At 43.1% G+C, this 20,417-nt stretch overlaps 2 long non-coding RNA genes across 3 annotated transcripts in view; one reads left to right on the top strand and one right to left on the bottom strand.

Annotated features, from left to right (window-relative positions):
• The window catches only part of LOC134293217 (uncharacterized), a 291,557-nt gene that overhangs the window by 76,580 nt on the left and 194,560 nt on the right, over positions 1-20,417 (top strand). The window lies entirely within an intron of this gene.
• On the bottom strand, positions 4,296-10,070 carry LOC134293250 (uncharacterized). The gene is made up of 3 exons (XR_010000274.1): positions 9,890-10,070; positions 7,687-7,935; positions 4,296-4,563 (listed from the first exon to the last, which is right to left on the bottom strand). It is a non-coding gene; the product is annotated as an uncharacterized LOC134293250 (long non-coding RNA).

Below are 20,417 nucleotides of genomic sequence, written 5' to 3'. Positions count from 1 at the left end.
CTCATTGACATGGGGAGAATCCATCCTGGGGTTGTAAATGAGCTCTCCAAGGTGCTGAATTTATTTTTAAGACTTAGAACTACAGTAGAGTCTCACTTATCCAACATAAATGGGCCGGCAGAACCTTGGATAAGCGAATAGCACAATATAAGCATTAAATTACTATATTGTACTATATCATTATTTGGTAATATTATTAGTAATATTACATTTAATATATAATATATAATTAATATTATTATATTGTATTATTAGTAGTATAATATTTATATATATAAAAGGGTAATGACATTTCGGCCTAGGACAAAACAACAAAACTACACATCCCAGAAACACTAAACTTGACAGCACAACCCCTCATCCATGCCTCTATGTTCATACAACAAAAAGAAAAGAAAAATAAAGTCCTAATTAGAGGGAGAGGAATAATTGTTTTTATTCAATTGCTGCCAGTTAGAAGGCTAAGTTCTGCCCACTTGTTCTCCTAGCAACCTACTCAGCCCACCCAGCCTCTCAATAATAATAATAATAATAATAATAATAATAATAATAATACAATCCTAAGGTTAGCAGATACCCCTAAGGATCATCCAGTTCAACTTCCTTCTACCATGCGGGAGGACACAGTCCAACCACTCCTGACAGATGCCCATCCAATATCTGCACAATAATAATACACATCAAATCATAGCATCAGACAGTTAGGAGACACCCCTAAAGGCCATACAGTCCAACCCAATTCTGCCATGCAGGACACAATCCAAGCACTCCCAACAGATGGCCACCCAGCCTCTCAATACTAATACTAATAATAATAATAACAACATCATCATACAATCCTAAGGTTTGGAGTGATCATCCAGATCAACTTCCTTCTACCATGCAGGATGACACAATCCAAGCACTCCTGACAGATGGCCATCCAGCCTCAACAAGCTCTCACCAACACCACCAGACAACACCACAGCAACGCGTGGCTGGGCACAGCTAGTCTATATATATAAAAGGGTAATGAAATTTCGGCCTAGGACAAAACAACAAAACTACACATCCCACAAACACTAAACTTGGCAGCACAACCCCTCATCCATGCCTCTATGTTCATACAATAAAAAGAAAAGAAAAATAAAGTCCTAATTAGAGGGAGAGGAATAATTGTTTTTATTCAATTGCTGCCAGTTAGAAGGCTAAGCTCTGCCCACTTGGTCTCCTAGCAACCCACTTAGCTCAGGGGACAGGCAGAGTTAAGCCTCACTTAGGACTCTTCCACATTGCCTATAAAATACAGATTATCTGATTTGGATTATATGGCAGTGTAGACTCAAGGCCCTTCCACACAGCTATATAACCCATTTATAATCATATTATCTGCTTTGAACTGGATTATATTGACTGCACACTGCCATATAATCCAGTGTGCATTTTATCCAGCTGTGTAGAAGGGTCCTCATATAATCCAGTTCTAAGCAGATAATATAAGATTATAAATATACAGTAGAGTCTCAATCATCCAACATAAACGGGCCGGCGGAACGTTGGATGAGTGAATATGTTGGATAATAAGAAGGGATTCAGGAAAAGCCGATTAAACAAATTAAGCACCAAAACATCATGTTATACAACAAATTTGACAGAAAAAGTAGTTCAATACGCAGTAATGTTATGTAGTAATTACTGTATTTACGAATTTAGCACCAAAACATTGACTACAAAAATGCCTTGGATAATCTAGAACCTTGGATAAGCAAGTCTTGGATAAGTGAGACTCTACTGTAACTTGGCACACAGAACCCCCATGACCAAGAAAAAATACTGATGGTCTTTGGAGGGATTTATAGGAGTTGTAGTTCACCTATATCCAGAGCGCACTATGATGGATCTGGACCAAACATGGTGTGCATACCCGATATACCCGAATGTGGCGTGCATACCCGATATGCCCAAATTTAAATACTGGTGGGTTTTGAGGGGAATTGGCCTGGACATTTTGGAGTTGTAGGTACTGGGATGTATAGTTCACTTGCAATCTAAGAGCACTCTGGACTCCACCAAAGATGGAATTGGACCAAACTTGGCATAGAGAGCCCCCGTGACCAGTAAAAGATACTGGCAATCTTTGGGAGAAATTCACCTTGATTTGGGGGAGTTGTAGTTCACCTACATCCAGAGAGCACTGTGAACCGAAACAATGATGGATCTGGACCAAACTTGGAACACATACCTGATACGACAAAATTTGATTACTGGAGCAGTTTGTAGGGAACTGACCTTCCTTTCTGGGAGTTGTAGTTCACTCACCACCAGAGAAACTGTGACCTCCACCGATGATGGACTTGGTCCAAACTTGGCACACAGAATGCCCATGACTACTGGATAGGTTTGAAGGGACTGACTCACCATAGTGGGAGTTGTAGTTTACCCTACAGCCAGAGAGCACACTGAACCCCACCCATGATGCATCTAGAGCAAACTTACCCAACAAACTTTAAGTACTGATTGAGTTTCTTGGGGTTAACCTGGCATGATGTGAGTTGTAGTTAATCCACCACCTTATGCATTTTGTACAATTAAAAAAGTAACTTTTTCAAATAATCCAGACAACGCCGGGTAGCCAAGCTAGTCTATATCTATATCTATATATATAATAAAAGTCAGTGTTTGTATGCAGGTATGTATGTTTGTATGTGGGTTTGAGGGTATGTACCAGCTTTCGGATTGGCCACCACTATCAAAGGCCACTGTAACCACCAGGAACGATGGACCTAGCCCAAACTTGACACGCTTAACCCTCATGACACACTTTACGTCCTGGTGCCATTTGCGGGAAGAAGGACCATGGGTGATGGGATTTGTAGTACTTTAAATTGCTACGACTCCCACAGGCCACTGCGATGCCCGCCACTGACGGAACTTGACCAAACTTGGCACACAGAACCACCATGAACCCCTTTCCGTCCTGGGGCAGATTGGGGGAAGATGAACCAAGTAGCTTCACTCACTTCCTCTGGGAGTTGTAGTTCACCCTTATACAGACAGCACTGAACTCACCCAACTTCGGATCTGGACCAAACTTGGCACACTACCTCATCATGCCCAACTGAGCATACAGGCAGGGTATCGGGGTAACTGTCCTTTGGCTCTGGGAGTTGTAGTTCACGCTTATACACACAGCACTGAAGCTAGCCGACGTTGGATCTGGACTAAACTTGACACTCTGCCTCATCATGCCCAACTGAACATACAGGTAGGGTTTCAGGGTGATTGTCCTTTAGCTCTGGGAGTTGTAGTTCACCCTTATACAGACAGCACTGAACTCACCCAACTTCGGATCTGGACCAAACTTGGCACACTACCTCATCATGCCCAACTGAGCATACAGGCAGGGTTTCAGGGTGATTGTCCTTTAGCTCTGGGAGTTGTAGTTCATCCTTATACAGACTGCACTGAACTCACCCAACTTCGGATCTGGACCAAACTTGGCACACTACCTCATCATGCCCAACTGAGCATACAGGCAGGGTATCGGGGTAACTGTCCTTTGGCTCTGGGAGTTGTAGTTCACGCTTATACACACAGCACTGAAGCTAGCCGACGTTGGATCTGGACTAAACTTGACACTCTGCCTCATCATGCCCAACTGAACATACAGGTAGGGTTTCAGGGTGATTGTCCTTTGGCTCTGGGAGTTGTAGTTCATCCTTATACAGACAGCACTGAACCTAGCCAACTTCAGATGTGGACCAAACTTGGCACACAGGTTTCTCAAAAGACCCGGGCACCGCTGGGTCCCCAAGCTAGTAATAAATAAAGTACAGTTGAAATGCCCTGAACAGACTGTTTAAATGACCTAAAAACACCAGACCCCATCTGATTTTGAACTCTAAGAAGGGTCAGCTTTGGTTAGTACTTGGATGAGAACCACCAATGAATACAGGTGCTGCAGACTATATTTCAAAGGAAGGAACTAGCTAAACCACCTCCGATGCCAAAGAAATCCCTGTGAAATCCATAGGGTCCCAATAAGGTAATAAGGTCACATTGTGGGGGACATGACCTATAGCCCAATCCGAACTCAGTGTAGGTTTTCAGGCCATGCATTTTTCGTACATGTATAAATACGCTTTCCACAAATGAAGTTGGGAGGTTAGCTTACCTGTCCTCCCATTTTTCTTCTCTTCCTATCAACCCATAAGTCTCCAAAGTTAGCGGAGAGAACCTTAAAATCAAATCTGAAAAGAAGAACCCTCCGCCGCAAGTTCCAAGTGAGACCAAGACTTTCTGCAAGGGCACCTTCCTCGTATTAATTAATAAGGGTGTATTTCTGGATGACGAATGACATCAATCTTCAAAGTGAAAAGCAGCAGTTCTGAGGAGAAGACGGTGCAGATTCGATGACCCTTCCTGTCATCCCAAAGCCGCCGTGTGATTAGCGCCCAAAAATTACAATCTGCCATCGAACGAGAAAGTCTGTGTGTGAATGGCTGTGTGCCGGGAAGGAGGCGGAGGCCGGGGAACCATCAGAGACCGCGGAGAGGGCATCAAGGTGAGCGGCGGCTTGGATATCTAAAAGCAAATGAGGCCAAGAGGAAAATGTGGGAAATTGTTTCCCAAAAAGGATGACGCCGTGGCTTTGGTATGGATGCATTCACTGGAGGAACTCTTTATCAGTGTCAAATTATGACAAATGACATTGGGGGAAAGTCACTGCGGAAACACCTTTGGAATTAGGCACCCCTCTCTGCTTGGTGCTTTGAGGACCTTTTTTTTTTTGTTCTTCCCCATTTCGGTATTAATTAATCAGTAGGAATAAAGGTTTGTCTTCCTGTCTATTCATGTTTCTTCTATATCCCCCCCCTCCCACATCTAAATCTAACAAAATGAGGAACGACGATGGAAAAGAAAATGCTAAAATGGAACATTTACGAGAGGGGGGGAGGAGATAGCACCGTGCTCCTCAGCAAAAAGACGTTATTTGCCACTTTGACAAGACAAATGGCCAAACCCATGACCTGCTGTCACGTCTGGCAGGACAGCTTGGCAAATGCAGAAATATCAAACAAGCAGCAATTATGGAAAGACAATAACAACCAGCAGATTTTCTCCTTCTCTCCCTTTCTTTCTTTCTTTCTTTCTTTCTTTCTTTCTTTCTTTCATTCATTCTTTCCTTCCTTCCTTCCTTCCTTCCTTCCTTCCTTCCTTCCTTCCTTCCTTCCTTCCTTCCTTCCTTCCTTCCTTCCTTCCTTTCTTTCTCCAAAAGTTTAGGATAACTAATGTACGAGGGTTGAAAGAAAAGTAATGCCTCCACCTTCATAACAGATGGCAGTCCTGGTCTGCGGCAGGTACTGGCTTGTTAAGTAGACTCTCCTCTACAGTTCCATTTGGCGGGAAGCCTTAGCATTGAATGGTTGTGTTGTTAAAGTGAGAAGTATGGAACCCTGCGCAGACAGGGAAGCCTTAGCATTGAACGGTTGTGTTGTTAAAGTGCGAAGTATGGAACCCTGCGCAGATGGGGAAGCCTTAGCATTGAACGGTTGTGTTGTTAAAGTGCGAAGTATGGAACCCTGCGCAGACAGGGAAGCCTTAGCATTGAACGGTTGTGTTGTTAAAGTGCGAAGTATGGAACCCTGCGCAGACAGGGAAGCCTTAGCATTGAACGGTTGTGTTGTTAAAGTGCGAAGTATGGAACCCTGCGCAGATGGGGAAGCCTTAGCATTGAACGGTTGTGTTGTTAAAGTGCGAAGTATGGAACCCTGCGCAGACAGGGAAGCCTTAGCATTGAACGGTTGTGTTGTTAAAGTGCGAAGTATGGAACCCTGCGCAGATGGGGAAGCCTTAGCATTGAACGGTTGTGTGGTTAAAGTGCGAAGTATGGAACCCTGCGCAGACGGGGAAGCCTTAGCATTGAACGGTTGTGTTGTTAAAGTGCGAAGTATGGAACCCTGCGCAGACGGGGAAGCCTTAGCATTGAACGGTTGTGTTGTTAAAGTGCGAAGTATGGAACCCTGCGCAGATGGGGAAGCCTTAGCATTGAACGGTTGTGTGGTTAAAGTGCGAAGCATGGAACCCTGCGCAGATGGGGAAGCCTTAGCATTGAACGGTTGTGTTGTTAAAGTGCGAAGTATGGAACCCTGTGCAGACGGGGAAGCCTTAGCATTGAACGGTTGTGTTGTTCAAGTGCGAAGTATGGAACCCTGCGCAGATGGGGAAGCCTTAGCATTGAACGATTGTGTTGTTAAAGTGCGAAGTATGGAACCCTGTGCAGACGGGGAAGCCTTAGCATTGAACGGTTGTGTTGTTAAAGTGCGAAGTATGGAACCCTGCGCAGACGGGGAAGCCTTGGCATTGAACGGTTGTGTTGGTTAAAGTGCGAAGTATGGAACCCTGTGCAGACGGTTGTGTCAGAGTTTTATATTATTTGGGTCATTTCTTATGTGAAAATGAATAAGTGTTTGCAAGAATCATGTCCCATCTATGTTTGACCATCAGTCAAGACACCTGCTTAAGACTGAGGGCTATTAATAGAGACGGAGTAAGTCTTGTGTTAGAGTGATGGAGAGGAGTGTTGAGGTGTGGTGTTTGTGTTATGTGAAAGTGAATATGAAGATGCTTGTGATGGTGGCAAAGATGGTATTGCTGCTGAAAAGCTACTGAAGTGGAACCGAAGAGAGGTTTGAAGAGGTTTGAAGACGGAGAGTCCAGAAACCAGAAAGGTTAAAGCTTGAAGATAAGAAAGCTTTGTTTTTGCTGCTGATAAAAGCAAAGGACTGTGTTTTGTATGTTTTGTTTATATAAATCTTTCTTTTCCAAAGGACAGTTGTTTTAGGGTTTTTCTCATTGGACGAGGGTGCAACTTCTGCAGAAGAGGTTAAGAGTTTGAAACCCAATTTGCTAGCTGCGACAGGTTGGTCAGTGCGACTTAAGCAACGTGCAGTCATTGAATTCTTGACAGCAGAAGGTGTCACCCCAAAGGAGATTCATCAGAGAATGCAAGTTGTTTTGGGTGATTGTGTTGATGTGAGTCCTGTGCATTGTTGGGCGAGTAAGTTTAAAGATGTTGAACATCTGACCTGCGTGACAAACAAAGAGTTGGACGTCCTGTGACAGCAACCACCGAGTTTCACAAGCAAAAAGTTGACAGATGGATTCAGGACGGTCGTCGTATCACTCAGAGAGAAATGTCAAGCATAATTGGCATTTCACAAGAACGTGTGGGTCACATTATTGCTTTGCTTGGCGATCGGATGTTAAGAGAACTGTGAGACGCTGGTTGCGGAAACAGAGTGTCGACTTCTTCCGTGACGGCTTCAGAAAACTTGTTCATCGTTGGCAGAAATGTATCCAATTGTCTGGTGATGATGTGGGAAAGTGAAAAGTGGTAAAGAGCACGTTCTAAGGATTATTTCTGCGTTTGATTGATTAAAATACTCCCATCCAAACCCAAGTAATGAAGGTGGAGGCATTACTTTTCATTCAACCCTTGTACAATTCATTCAATCCATTCATCACATCATAGAAGTATTTCTTGCAGGCGAAAGCAGCCAATGCATCCCAGGAAAAGGAAAAGTTTCTCCGTTCCGGCTCCCTGTTCTGTTTTTATGTTTCCTAACATCTCCCTTGAAGCCTTGTCTATATAAATGTTGAATTATATGGTCCTTTGACTCTTTCCTTGAAATTGCTCTGCATTACCTTCTTTATGTAATCTGTTTCATTTCCCCCAATATTCTGCCGTATCTCGCTGAGAAATATCTATAAATGTCAGGAAGCACGATTTCCCCCATCAGCAGACCGCTGTGCCATTTGCTCCTAATAAAGTCGTCTACTCTTCAGCTGTGGGCCGCAATCTGAAATGAAAATGGTGCTGGAAACAGGGCTGGATTGAAATCTTTGGTCTCGCTTTTCTTCACATCTTCATTCGCAGACTGACAGACAGACACACTGTGTTTGGAAGGAAAGAGAGAGACACAGCTTGAGAGATGGTTGGTTTATCCACCTTTTATATTTCCTATTTTCAACTTCCGGCCCAGTTTCTGAAGGAACCTCAAGTGGCTGGATCAGTGTTAATTTCACATTGAAAAATATCTCCAGTGACCCAAATGTCCATTTCACAGAACCTTCCCACTAACAATGGCTATTTTAAGATGAACCCTGAAACAGGAAGTGATGTGATGTTACGAGGGTTGAATGAAAAGTAATGCTTCCACCTTTGTAACTCCTCAACAGATGGCAGTCCTGGTATGTAGCAGGTACTGGCTTGTTCAGTAGACTCTCCTCTACAGTTCAATTTGGCAGGAAGCCTTAGCATTGAACGGTTGTGTTGTTAAAGTGTGAAGTATGGAACCCTGTGGAGACGGGGAAGCTTTATCATTGAACGGTTGTGTTGTTAAAGTGCGAAGTATGGAACCCTGTGCAGATGGGTAAGCCTTAGCATTGAACGGTTCTGTTGTTAAAGCGCAAAGTATGGAATCCTGTGCAGATGGGTAAGCCTTAGCATTGAACGGTTCTGTTGTTAAAGCGCGAAGTATGGAACCCTGCACAGATGGGTAAGCCTTAGCATTGAACGGTTGTGTTGTTAAAGCGCGAAGTATGGAACCCTGCACAGATGGGTAAGCCTTAGCATTGAACGGTTGTGTTGTTAAAGCGCGAAGTATGGAACCCTGCACAGATGGGTAAGCCTTAGCATTGAACGGTTGTGTTGTTAAAGCGCGAAGTATGGAACCCTGTGCAGACGGTCGCTCAATGCGACTTAAGCAACGTGTAGTCATTGAATTCTTGACAGCAGAAGGTTTCACCACAAAGGAGATTCACCAGATAATCCATCTGTTCCCAATAATGAAAGAAGATCTGCATGGACATTATTATGCTTCTGATGAAGACGTTGAGAGAACTGTGAGACGCTGGTTGTGGAAACAGAGTGTCGACTTTTTCTGTGACTGCTTCAGAAAACTTGTTCATCGTTGGCAGAAATGTATCCAATTGTCTGGTGATGATGTGGAAAAGTGAATAGTGGTCGTTAAAGAGCACATTCTAAGGATTATTTCTGCATTTGATTTATCAAAATATTCTCTGACTTGCGTGACAAACAAAGAACTCTTTGTCCTGTGACAGCAACTACCGAGTTTCACAAGCAAAAGGTTGACAGATTGATTCAGTACGATCGTCGTATCACTTAGAGAGAAATGTCAAGCATAATCGGCATATCACAAGAACGTGTGGGTCACATTATTGCTTTGCTTGGCAATTGGATGACCCAACTCTTTGTTTGTCATGCAAGTCAGATGTTCCCACCTCAACATCTTTCAACTTACTTGCCCAACAACACCCAGGACTCACATCAACACAATCATCATAAACAGCTGCATTCTCTGATGAATCTCCTTTAGGGTGACACTTTCTTCTGTCAAGAATTCAATGACTGCACGTTGGTTAAGTCGCATTGGCTGACCGTCTGCACAGGGTTCCATACTTCGTGCTTTAACAACACAACCGTTCAATGCTAAGGCTTCCCCATCTGCGCAGGGTTCCATACTTCGCACTTTAACAACACAACCGTTCAATGCTAAGGCTTCCCCATCTGCGCAGGGTTCCATAGTTCGCACTTTAACAACACAACCGTTCAATGCTAAGGCTTTCCGCCAAATTGAACTATAGAGGAGAGTCTACTTAACAAGCCAATACCTGCCGCATACCAGGACTGCCATCTGTTGAGGTTACGAAGGTGGAAGCATTACTTTTCATTCAACCCTCATACAAACAACACAAATATAGCATCCGTACACGGATTTTCACTTTTTAAGGGTGGTCCTGGAACGTAACCCCTTGTACTTTAGTAGAAGATGTCAAGTGTTGGCCCAGGAGGTGCTATAGAGGAGTACAGACGAAATAGCCTCACCATGTTCACACTTGCTTGCATCTAGAACAAAAAGTTTTCAGTGGGATCATGTTTCCAATATTAAAGAAATCCTGAATTTTTCACAAGATCAAATCATTCTTCCCTGGTCTACATCATCTAGAACAGTGGTTCCCAACCCTTTTTGACCAGGGACCACTTGACCAAGGTTTTAAACTCTGAGTGTATCTAACTCTGAGGTCACAATCTCCTAGCTGAGATCTACTTGTCATCAACCAGCTCCATTAAGTCAGTGGGGAAGAGATCTTGGGTGGCCTTGCCTGGTCCACAGCCTGGGCCATCTCCATGTTAACTTGTGAGCATGCAACCAATATGCCATGGATTCTAAGAAGCCACAGCGAGAACTAAAGATGGATGTGAGGGAGGAGTGGATGAAGAAAGACCTGCAGTGCTTACAGAAAGATGCCATGGACAGCCTTACCAAGTGGAAGAGCATCCTTGATTCCTTAATGGAGGCGGTGTCCAGACTTGAAATCAGAATCCTTGATGTGCAGCAAACAGTGAGAGAACTCGAGCACAGTCACCACCTTGAGCAATATGGTTTCCAAGGAGGACGCCTAGGAGGAGGGGATGCCGCCTAAATGGGACTGGGGACTAAAGAAAACCAATTGGCACAATTAAAAGGAAAGAGTTGTCCAATCCGAGAAACACGAAGAGTTGTCAAATCAGAGAAACAAACTTTTGGGAAAGGGTTTATGGAAGTAAATAAAGGCAGATCTCACGTGGAACCAAACACTGAGATTAAAAAAAGAAAGCCCAAGCCCATGGCAGTGAACACGCACGTACCTTTTTTATGGGTTGCATTTCAGCAAGTCTGTGTCGCAAGCCCTGTTTTCACTTTCCCCTTTGCGTGTGGAAGGATCAATCAAAATTGAATTAAACAGTCAGGACGAGAACATATTTGCTCAGCCTAATGGATACCTCGATCCATGGGGAAGGTACATTTCTCTTTTATAGCACTGATGTCACCGGGATCCTATTTTTAGGAACTTTGTCAACGTACTTCATCGGCAAGAATCTTGTTGATGGCCTACACAGGTGTAAATACCTGTGTAGGTGTAAATAGGTGTAAATAGGATGCTTTTCAGGATCATTCTCCAAGGCACACATTCAAAAACATATCCCTAATGCTTAGGTGGAATCTTTTCTTGTAATTTGAATCGGTTGGTTTGTGTCCTACACTCTATAGCAAGGGTCCCCAAACTAAGGCCCTCAGTTTTATAATATAATATTTTTATATCAGTTTTAATAATATAATACATATAATATTGATAGTAATATGATAATGTAATACAATGTAATACTAATAATATCGTATAATAATATTAATTATATATTATATATTACATGTAATATTACTAATAATATTGCAGTATAGTGGTATAATTCAATATCTATATATATAAAAGAGTGATGGAATCCTGGCTACCGCCAAAACAACAAAACTAAACACCCCACAAACTCAAAAATTGACAACACAACCCATCATCCATGCCTCTAGATTGATACAACAAAAAGAAAAGAAAAATAAAGTCCAAATTAGAGGGAGAGGAATAATTGTTATTATCCAATTGCTGCCAGTTAGAAGGCTAAGCTCCGCCCACTTGGTCTCCTAGCAACCTACTCACCCAGGGGACAGGCAGAGTTAGGCCTCACTTAGGCCTCTTCCACACTGCCTATAAAATACAAATTATCAGATTTGAACTGGATTATATGGCAGTGTAGACTCAAGGCCCTTCCACACACCTATATAACCCATATAATCTTATATTATCTGCTTTAACTGGATTATCTGGACTCCACACCTTTACCCTTTACCTTAACTACCACCAATTCCTCAATACTTTATTTGCCATACCACCATACTTCGCCACAGCAACGTGTGGCTGGGCACAGCTAGTAGTAATATATAATGCTAATATTGTTCTATGCTAATAATATATTGTATATACATATAAATTGTAAGCCGCTCTGAGTCCCCTTTGGGGTGAGAAGGACAGGATATAAATGTAGTAGATAAATAAATAAATAATAAATAAATTTTTGACTTAGGCTCGCCCAAAATCTGAAATGACTTGAAGGCACACAACAACAATAATCCTAATTAACTTGACTATCTTGTTGGCCAGAAGCAGGTCCACACTTCCCATTGAAATCCTGATCGGTTTGTGTTTATTTATTTATTTATTTATTTATTTACAGTATTTATATTCCGCCCTTCTCACCCCGAAGGGGACTCAGGGCGGATCACATTACACATATAAGGCAAACATTCAATGCTTTAACATAGAACAAAGACAGAGACAAATGCAGCTCAGAGCTGGCCTCGAACTCATGACCTCTTGGTCAGAGTGATTTGTTGCAGCTGGCTTTTTAAATATTGTATTTTTCTTTCTTTTTCTTTTTTTCTTCTTTCTTTCTTTCTTTCTTTCTTTCTTTCTTTCTTTCTTTCTTTCTTTCTTTCTTTTTTGCACTACAAATAAGACATATGCAGTGTGCATAGGAATTTGTTCGGGTTTTTAAAAATGATAATTCGGCCCCTGAACAGTCTGAAGGATTGTGGACCGGCCCTCTGCTTTAAAAGTTTGAGGACCCCTGCTCTATAGGAACAGAAAACAAGCTCACTCCACTGTGTATAGCAGATTCCCAACCTTTTTTTTTTTTTTGACCAGGGACCACTTGGACCAGGGACCACTGTCCAACATTAGTACCAAAAGGGTTATGAATCAGTTTTTGGTCAATTTTAGATTCAGTTTGGTTATTTGGGGTGCTGATTCAGAAATTTGCATTGGATAGACCACATCAGCTCTAGTTTCTGATACAGAACATATGCCATCCAGTAGTCGCCATCTGCTCGCCCACAGAAAACCATATTTAATAATCTAGAGCTGGTGTGGTCTATCCAATGCCATTTTCTGAATCAGCATCCCAAATAACCCCAGGAGCAGACCTAAAAGCAAAGACACCAAGGCACCCCCGATCCAGGCGTCACATGGAACGGGAGGAGGAGGAGAAGCAGCAGTCAGGAGGCTTGTTGTCATGCATCTCATGGGTAGACAGCCTCCCAACATCCCCATTGCCTCGGCACTATAAGAGGGTTTCACGAGACCAGTTGCTCTCGTAATAATGGGGAGGCCACGGACAATACTTTAGTTCTTGGGGACAACTGGTAGTCCATGGACCACAGGTTGGGAACCACTGTTCTATAGCATACTAGCTGTGCCCGGCCACGCGTTGCTATGGCGTTGTCTGGTGGTGTTGGTGAGAACTTGTTGAGGTAGTGGTGGTATTGAATGTCTGTTATATGGTTGTCTTTATGTTTAGTATGCATTTGGTTGTTTGTGTACTGTGAAAGTGGTGAGGGTAGAGGGGGTCTATGTCCCTGTGTAGTATTGTATAGTATTTATACATTGTCCATGTGTTGTGAATGCTTGGATTGTGTCCTGCTGCATAGTAGAAAGGGTTGGGCTGGATGGCCCTTAGGGGTCTCTCCAAACTCTTGTGCCTGTCCCCTGGGCTGAGTAGGTTGCTAGGAGACCAAGTGGGTGGAATTTAGCCTTGTAACTGGCAGCAATTGGATAAAAACAATTATTCCTCTACCTCTAATTAGGACTTTATTTTTCTTTTCTTTTTGTTGTATCAACCTAGAGCCGTGGATGGTGGGTTGTGTTGTCAAATTTCGAGGTTGGGGGGCCTGTAGTTTTGTTGTTTTGTCCGCTGCCCTGATGCCATCACTCTTTTATATATATAGATTCTGTTTGGATTGGAGATGACTATCATATATCACTTCTCAATCTTCTGTTCTCCAAGTGAAACATGTCTAACTTCCTAAACTGTTCCTTGCTGGGTATTGGTTCCAGATCTTTTACCATCCCAGCCACCCATCTCTAGGCACATTATAGCATGTGGTGCCCATAACCTGATGTAATATTCCAGGTAAGATCCAACCAAAGCAGAATAGGTTCATAACCTGACATTCCCTACCTGAAATTCTCCTTAACCAAGAGAGAGGGAAATGTAGCCCAAGTTCTTTAAGAGTTCAACTAGTATTTAGGCGATCCCTCGTAGGTTGAGGGCGATTTCCTTCCATTTCTGGTGTTTTGGGAGTGGGTCTGTAGGTGCATGTTCTCCTGCAGTGAGGACATTGGTTTCCAGGTGGAAGGCGGTCCCGGTCAGGGTTGGCTTGACGCGCCTTCCTCTTGGCACGTTTCTCCCTTAAGCCCTCCATTCGTACCGCTTCGAACTGCGTAGCACTGCTGGTCACAGCTGACGCTCAAGGGCCAGGGCTTCCCAGTTCTCAGTATCTATGCCACAGTTTTTAAGGTTGGCTTTAAGCCCATCTTTCAATCTCTTTTCCTGCCCACCAACATTACGTTTCCCATTCTTAAGTTCGGAGTAGAGTAACTGCTTTGGGAGACGGTGATCAGGCATTCGGACAACGTGGCCAGTCCAGCCGAGTTGATGGCACAGGAGCATGACTTCAGTGCTGGTGGTCTTTGCTTCTTCCAGCACGCTGACATTTGTCCGCCTGTCTTCCCAAGAGATTGGCAGGATTTTTCCGAGGCAATGCTGATGGAATTGCTCCAGGAATTGTGACGTCTGTAGACCGTCCACGTTTCGCAGGTGTATAGTAGGGTTGGAAGGACAGTGGCTTTGTAAACAAGCACCTTGGTATCTCTACGGATGTTCCGATCATCAAACACTCACTGCTTAATTCGGAAAAATGCTGCACTCACAGAGCTCAAGCGGTGTTGTATTTCAGTGTCGATGTTGATTTTTGTTGACCTGTGACCTCCAAATACTCTTCAAATAAACCTTGGCTGAAACCAAAAATAGAAGTAATAGAGCATGTGTTGTCGAAGGCTTTCATGGCGGGAATCACAGGAAAAATGCTGCACTCGCAGAGCTCAAGCGGTGTTGTATTTCTGTGTAGATGTTGACTTTTGTTGACCTGTGGCCTCCAAACACTCTTCAAATAAACCTTGGCTGAAACCAAAAATAGAAGTAATGTCAAGCACGTGTTGTCGAAGGCTTTCATGGCCGGAATCACAGGAAAAATGCTGCACTCGCAGAGCTCAAGCGGTGTTGTATTTCGGTGTTGATGTTGACTTTTGTTGACCTGTGGCCTCCAAATACTCTTCAAATAAACCTTGGCTGAAACCAAAAATAGAAGTAATGTCAAGCATTGTTGTCGAAGGCTTTCATGGCCGGAATCACGGGCTGTATGGCCACGTTCCAGAAGTATTTTCTCCTGATGTTTTGCCCACATCTATGGCAGGCATCCTCAGAGGCGTGAGGTATGTCAAGCATCTCCTAGTTGCATTTCAGAGTGGGAAAATGTTGGGAAATGGTTGTTGTATGTCTTTCGGGCTGTGTGGCCATGTTCCAGAAGTATTCTCTCCTGACGTTTCGCCCACATCTATGGCAGGCATCCTCAGAGGTTGTGAGGTATGGATAAACTAAGTAAGGAAAGGAAAGAATATATATCTGTGGAGAGTCCAGGGTGTGGCAAGAGTCCTTTGTCACTGGGAAGCCAGCATTAATGTTTCAGTTAATCACCCTAATTAGCATTGGAAAGGTTTTTGTCTCTTGCTTGGGGGCATCCTTTGTTCAGTCATTAGCTGTGCCCTCAGAGTGTTGGTTCCCATCTACTGTTTTGATTTTAGAGTTTTGTAATACTGGTAGCCAGATTTTGTTCATTTTCATGGTTTCTTCCTTTCTGTTGAAATTGCTTGTGGATTTCAATGGCTTCTCTGTGTAGTCTGACATGATAGTTGTTGGAGTGGTCCAGCATGTCTGTGTTCTCCAATAATATCCTGTGTCCAGGCTGGTTCATCTTGTGCTCTGCTATGGCTGATTTCTCTGGTTGAGTGAGTCTGCAGTGCCTCTCATGTTCTTTGACCCGTGTTTGGGCCATGCTGCTGCGTTTGGTGGTCCCTCTGTAGACTTGTCCACAGCTGCATGGTATCCGGTAGACTCCTGCAGAGGAGAGAGGATCCCTCTTGTCCTTCGCTGACCGTAGCATTGGTTGGATTTTCTTGGTGGGTCTGTAGATAGTTTGTAGGTTGTGCTTCTTCATCAGTTTGCCTATGCGGTCAGTGGTTCCCTTGATGTATGGTAAGAACACCTTTCCTCTGGGTGGATCTTTGTCTTTCCTCTCATGGCTTGTTCTTGGCCTTGCAGCTCTTCTGATGTCCGTGGTGGAGTCTCCATTGGCCTGTAGAGCCCAGTTTAGGTGGTTGAGTTCACCTTGGAGGAGGTGAGGTTCGCAGATTCTTTGTGCACGGTCTGTCAGGGCTTTGATTGTGCTCCTTTTTTGACTTGGGTGATGGTTGGAGTTTTTATGAAGGCATCTATCTGTGTGCGTAGGTTTTCTGTAAACTGTGTGGCCCAATTGTTGATTGGGTTTGCGGATGACCAGAACATCTAGAAATGGCAGTTTTCCTTCCTTTTCTTTTTCCAGGGTGAATTGGATGTTTGGATGGATGCTGTTCAGATGGTCCAGGAACTTGCTGAGTTCTTCCTCTCCATGGCTCCAAATTGTGAAGGTGTCATCTATGTATCTGAACCAAACAGTTGGCTTTATTGGTGCTGTTTCTAGGGCCTGTTTTTCAAAGTATTCCATATAGAAATTTGTAGGCATGTCCGATCGATGAAAAAAATGTTTCAATTCTCGTTTCTAAAGTAGGGGGCGCTGGCGCTTCGATATAGAAAGTATTTCCGATTTTTTCACCCAAAAATTTCGGATATTTCCGAAAATTCATAATGATTCTAAATGTTTCTAAAATGGCGGACGCGCATGCGCAATCACTACACACTGGGCTTGTATGGCAATCTTCCATGTGGACGCAGAGGACGTTAGCCCCCACCTTTGCGTCCATCGTGGAAGCTTCTGATTGGCGGGGGAGCGGTAGCCATATTAGGCTGCGCTAAGCTCCCATTCAAGGTAGGTTGCAGAAACAATTTTTAAAAAAATATTTTTTAAAAAATATATTTTAAAAAATGTTATGGGGGAAAAAAATTAACGAAACATTAAGAGACAATTAGAGAATGGGCCAACAATGGTTCGAATTACATTGCTGGTTGCGCTGTGAGACAATGTCTCGAAATGCATATCAAAAAGCGAGAACAATCCGAAATAATTCCGATATACAATTCAAAATGATTTTTTGGACATGTCTAGAAATTTGCTACAACTGGGCTGAGAGGGCTCCCCATGGCCACCCCATCCTTCTGTTCATAGAATCCAGTGTCCCGCTGAAAGTAGCTAGTGGTGAGGCAATGGTGAAACAAGGCTGTGATGTCTTCTGGGAAGTTTTGTTTGATTAGTGTGAGGGTGTCAGCTACTGGGACTTTGGTAAATAGGGACACCACATCGAAGCTGATCAGGATGTCATTGGTGCTTAGATTGAGGTTGCTGATCTTTTCTATAAAGTGTGTTGAGTCCTTGATATAGTGTGCAGTGAGCCCTGGGTTTGTAGGGAAATGGCTTCCAGTCCTGGCGCTGTTGCCACCACTTTGTTAAATCCTGCTCTCAGTGATGTTGAGCCAATTGAGTCCAAATCAGGCAGCTTCCCAGGGTCCTATCTAGAGAACAGCAGTCCATTTGGGTTAATCCAAACATGAATAAACTCCATTATGCTTCATGGGACATTTATCGCCAAATGCTAAACAGTCAATTCTATATGAGAAGGAGACTCCCAGTCGGATTAGATGGTTTTTGCGTTCCTCCTCGATCAAAGTGTCCCTGGGGTAGCCAAGCAGGCCCCCCGAGTGTGGCAAAGTTTCCGATGTCTCTGTGTCAGGGAAAAAGTTATCCTGTCTTTCGCAGCTTCCCTGTTTCAAAACGCAAGGGCTGACTCACGTCGAACGGAGCTGTGGGGATTAAATCCTTTCAGGCAGAAGCAAAACTCAGCATTATGATCCTCTCTCCTACCAACAAGGCAGAAGAATTGCTTAGCGCAATACACAGGGGTATTAGTGGGACTAATGGGATGAAGCGGAAGAAAAGGAGCCTTGTAGCTTACAGTCTTGCGAAATTGGTGGCAGCGGGAGGAATTAGGCTGCCTTCTTGGGAGAGCGTTCCACGTTTCCCCGTCTCTCCTGCTCTCTCTCTCGGGATCTTTACAATGAAGGAGAGCAAATGTTCCAAGATGAGATCGTGGCCACTGTGTAAAGTGGTCAAGCAGATGTACCAGGGGGCCAACCTCCTAGCTACTTGGGACAGTTTTGGAAAACAATGATAGCTGTTCTCTTAGGCTTTTCACATATTAATCAATTAAATACAGCGAGCCCTTGCTATCTATATATATAAAAGAGTGATGACATCACGGCGACAGACAAAACAACAAAACTACAGCCCCCCCAACCTCGAAATTTGACAACACAACCCATCATCCACGCTTCTAGGTTGATACAACAAAAAGAAAAGAAAAATAAAGTCCTAATTAGAGAGAGAGGAATAATTGCTTTTATCCAATTGCTGCCAGTTAGAAGGCTAAGCTCCTCCAACTTGGTCTCCTAGCAACCCAATAAAAAATAATAAAAAACACTAAAAGATTAATACAATAAAATACTATAATAACAGAAAATAACTAAAAATAATAAAAGAAAATAATAAAATATAATAAATAAAAAGATAACTTACAATAAAATTAATTAAAAAAATACAAATAACGTCAAATAAAAATTACACAACAATTTTTAACCAATACCACCACCACTTTGCCACAGCAACGCGTGGCCAGGCACAGCTAGTTTATTTATGTATTTAATTTATATTTCCCCCTTCTTTCTCACCCCGAAGAGGACTCAGGGCAGATCAAAATGCACATATACATGGCAAACATTCAGTGCCATTAGACCAGGGGTCCCCAAACTAAGGCCCGGGGGCCGGATGCGGCCCATCGAAGCCATTTATCCGGCCCCCCATGGCACAAGGGCAGAAAGGGGTTGGGCTAAATGACTCAAGGGTTCTCCTCTTCTAACTATTATTATTATTATTATTATTATTATTATTATTATTATTATTATTAACATTGAGGCGGAGAGGCCACCTGTCAGGGGTGCTTTGCTTGTGCTTTTGGTGCACAAAGGCAGAAGGGGGTTGGACTCAATGGCCCAAGGGGACTCTTCCAACCCTCTTTATATTATTATTATTATTATTATTATTATTATTATTATTATTATTATTGTTATTATTGTTATTATTGTTATCATTGAGGCGGAGAGGCCATATGTCTGGGGTGCTTTGCTTGTGCTTTTGGTGCACAAAGGCAGAAGGGGGTTGGATTCAATGGCCCAAGGGGACTCTTCCAACCCTCTTTTTTTTAAATTATTATTATTATTATTATTATTATTATTATTATTATTATTATTATTATTATTATTATTATTATTATTGCTTGGTGGTCAACTATAGTCCGGCCCTCCAATGGTCCAAAGGATCGTGAACTGGCCCCCTGTTTAAAAAGTTTGGGGACCCCTGCATTAGACATACGACATATATAGATAGACACAGAGGCAATTTAACATTCCAGTTTCTGGCTTTCATGAGGGTATGCTCGATTCCGGCCGCTTCACCGTCCGCTTGTGACACTGAGCCCTTGATGGAGTATTTCCTTATTGGAAGGTTTTATGGTGTCATAATTTTGTTAAATTAGCCTCTGATGGCGCAGTGAGTTAAAGCACTGAGCTGCTGAACTTGCAGACCAAAAGGTTGCAGGTTCAAATCTGGGGAGCGGAGTGAGCGCCCGCTGTTAGCCCCAGTTTCTGCTAACCTAGCAGTTCAAAAACATGCAAATGTGAGTAGATCAATAGGTACCGCTCAGGCAGGACCTTGGAGGTGTCTACGGACAACGCCAGCTCTTCAGCTTAGAAATGGAGATGAGCACCAACCCCCAGAGTCGGACACGACTGGACAACGTCAGGGGAAATCTTTACCTTTATCTGTCTACTTGACAGATGCAACTGTCTTTCGGGCTGCATAGGTCAACAGCAAGCTAGACTATGAATGGTCGGGATCTCACTCTGACCCGGGCTGGCTTTGAACTCATGACCTCCTGGTCAGTAGTGATTTATTGCAGCTGGCTACTAACCAACCGCGCCACGGCTCGATCCTTTGCTATTTCTTGGGGAGTGGTTCCAGGATCCCTTGTGGATGCTAAAATATGTGGATTCTCGTCCCATTATATATGTCGATGTCTCTTATAGGTTTGCTTTTCAGATTTATGTTTTCCTTTGCTGGAAGCATACAGTAGTCTCACTTATCCAAGGTTCTGGATTATCCAATGCAATTTTGTAGTCAATGTTTTCAATATATCATGATATTTTGGTGCTAAATTCATAAATATAGTAATTACAACATAACATTGCTATGTATTGAATAGACATGTCCAAAAATCGTTTTGAATCGTATATCGGAATTATTTCGGATTGTTCTCGCTTTTTGATACGCATTCCGAGACATTGTCTCACAGCGCAACCAGCAATGTAATTCAAACCATTGTTG

This window comes from Anolis carolinensis, unplaced genomic scaffold (genome assembly GCF_035594765.1).
Source record: "Anolis carolinensis isolate JA03-04 unplaced genomic scaffold, rAnoCar3.1.pri scaffold_7, whole genome shotgun sequence".
In the NCBI taxonomy this organism is placed as follows: Eukaryota; Metazoa; Chordata; class Lepidosauria; order Squamata; family Dactyloidae; genus Anolis; species Anolis carolinensis.
This window is presented reverse-complemented; position numbering and strand designations above follow the sequence as displayed.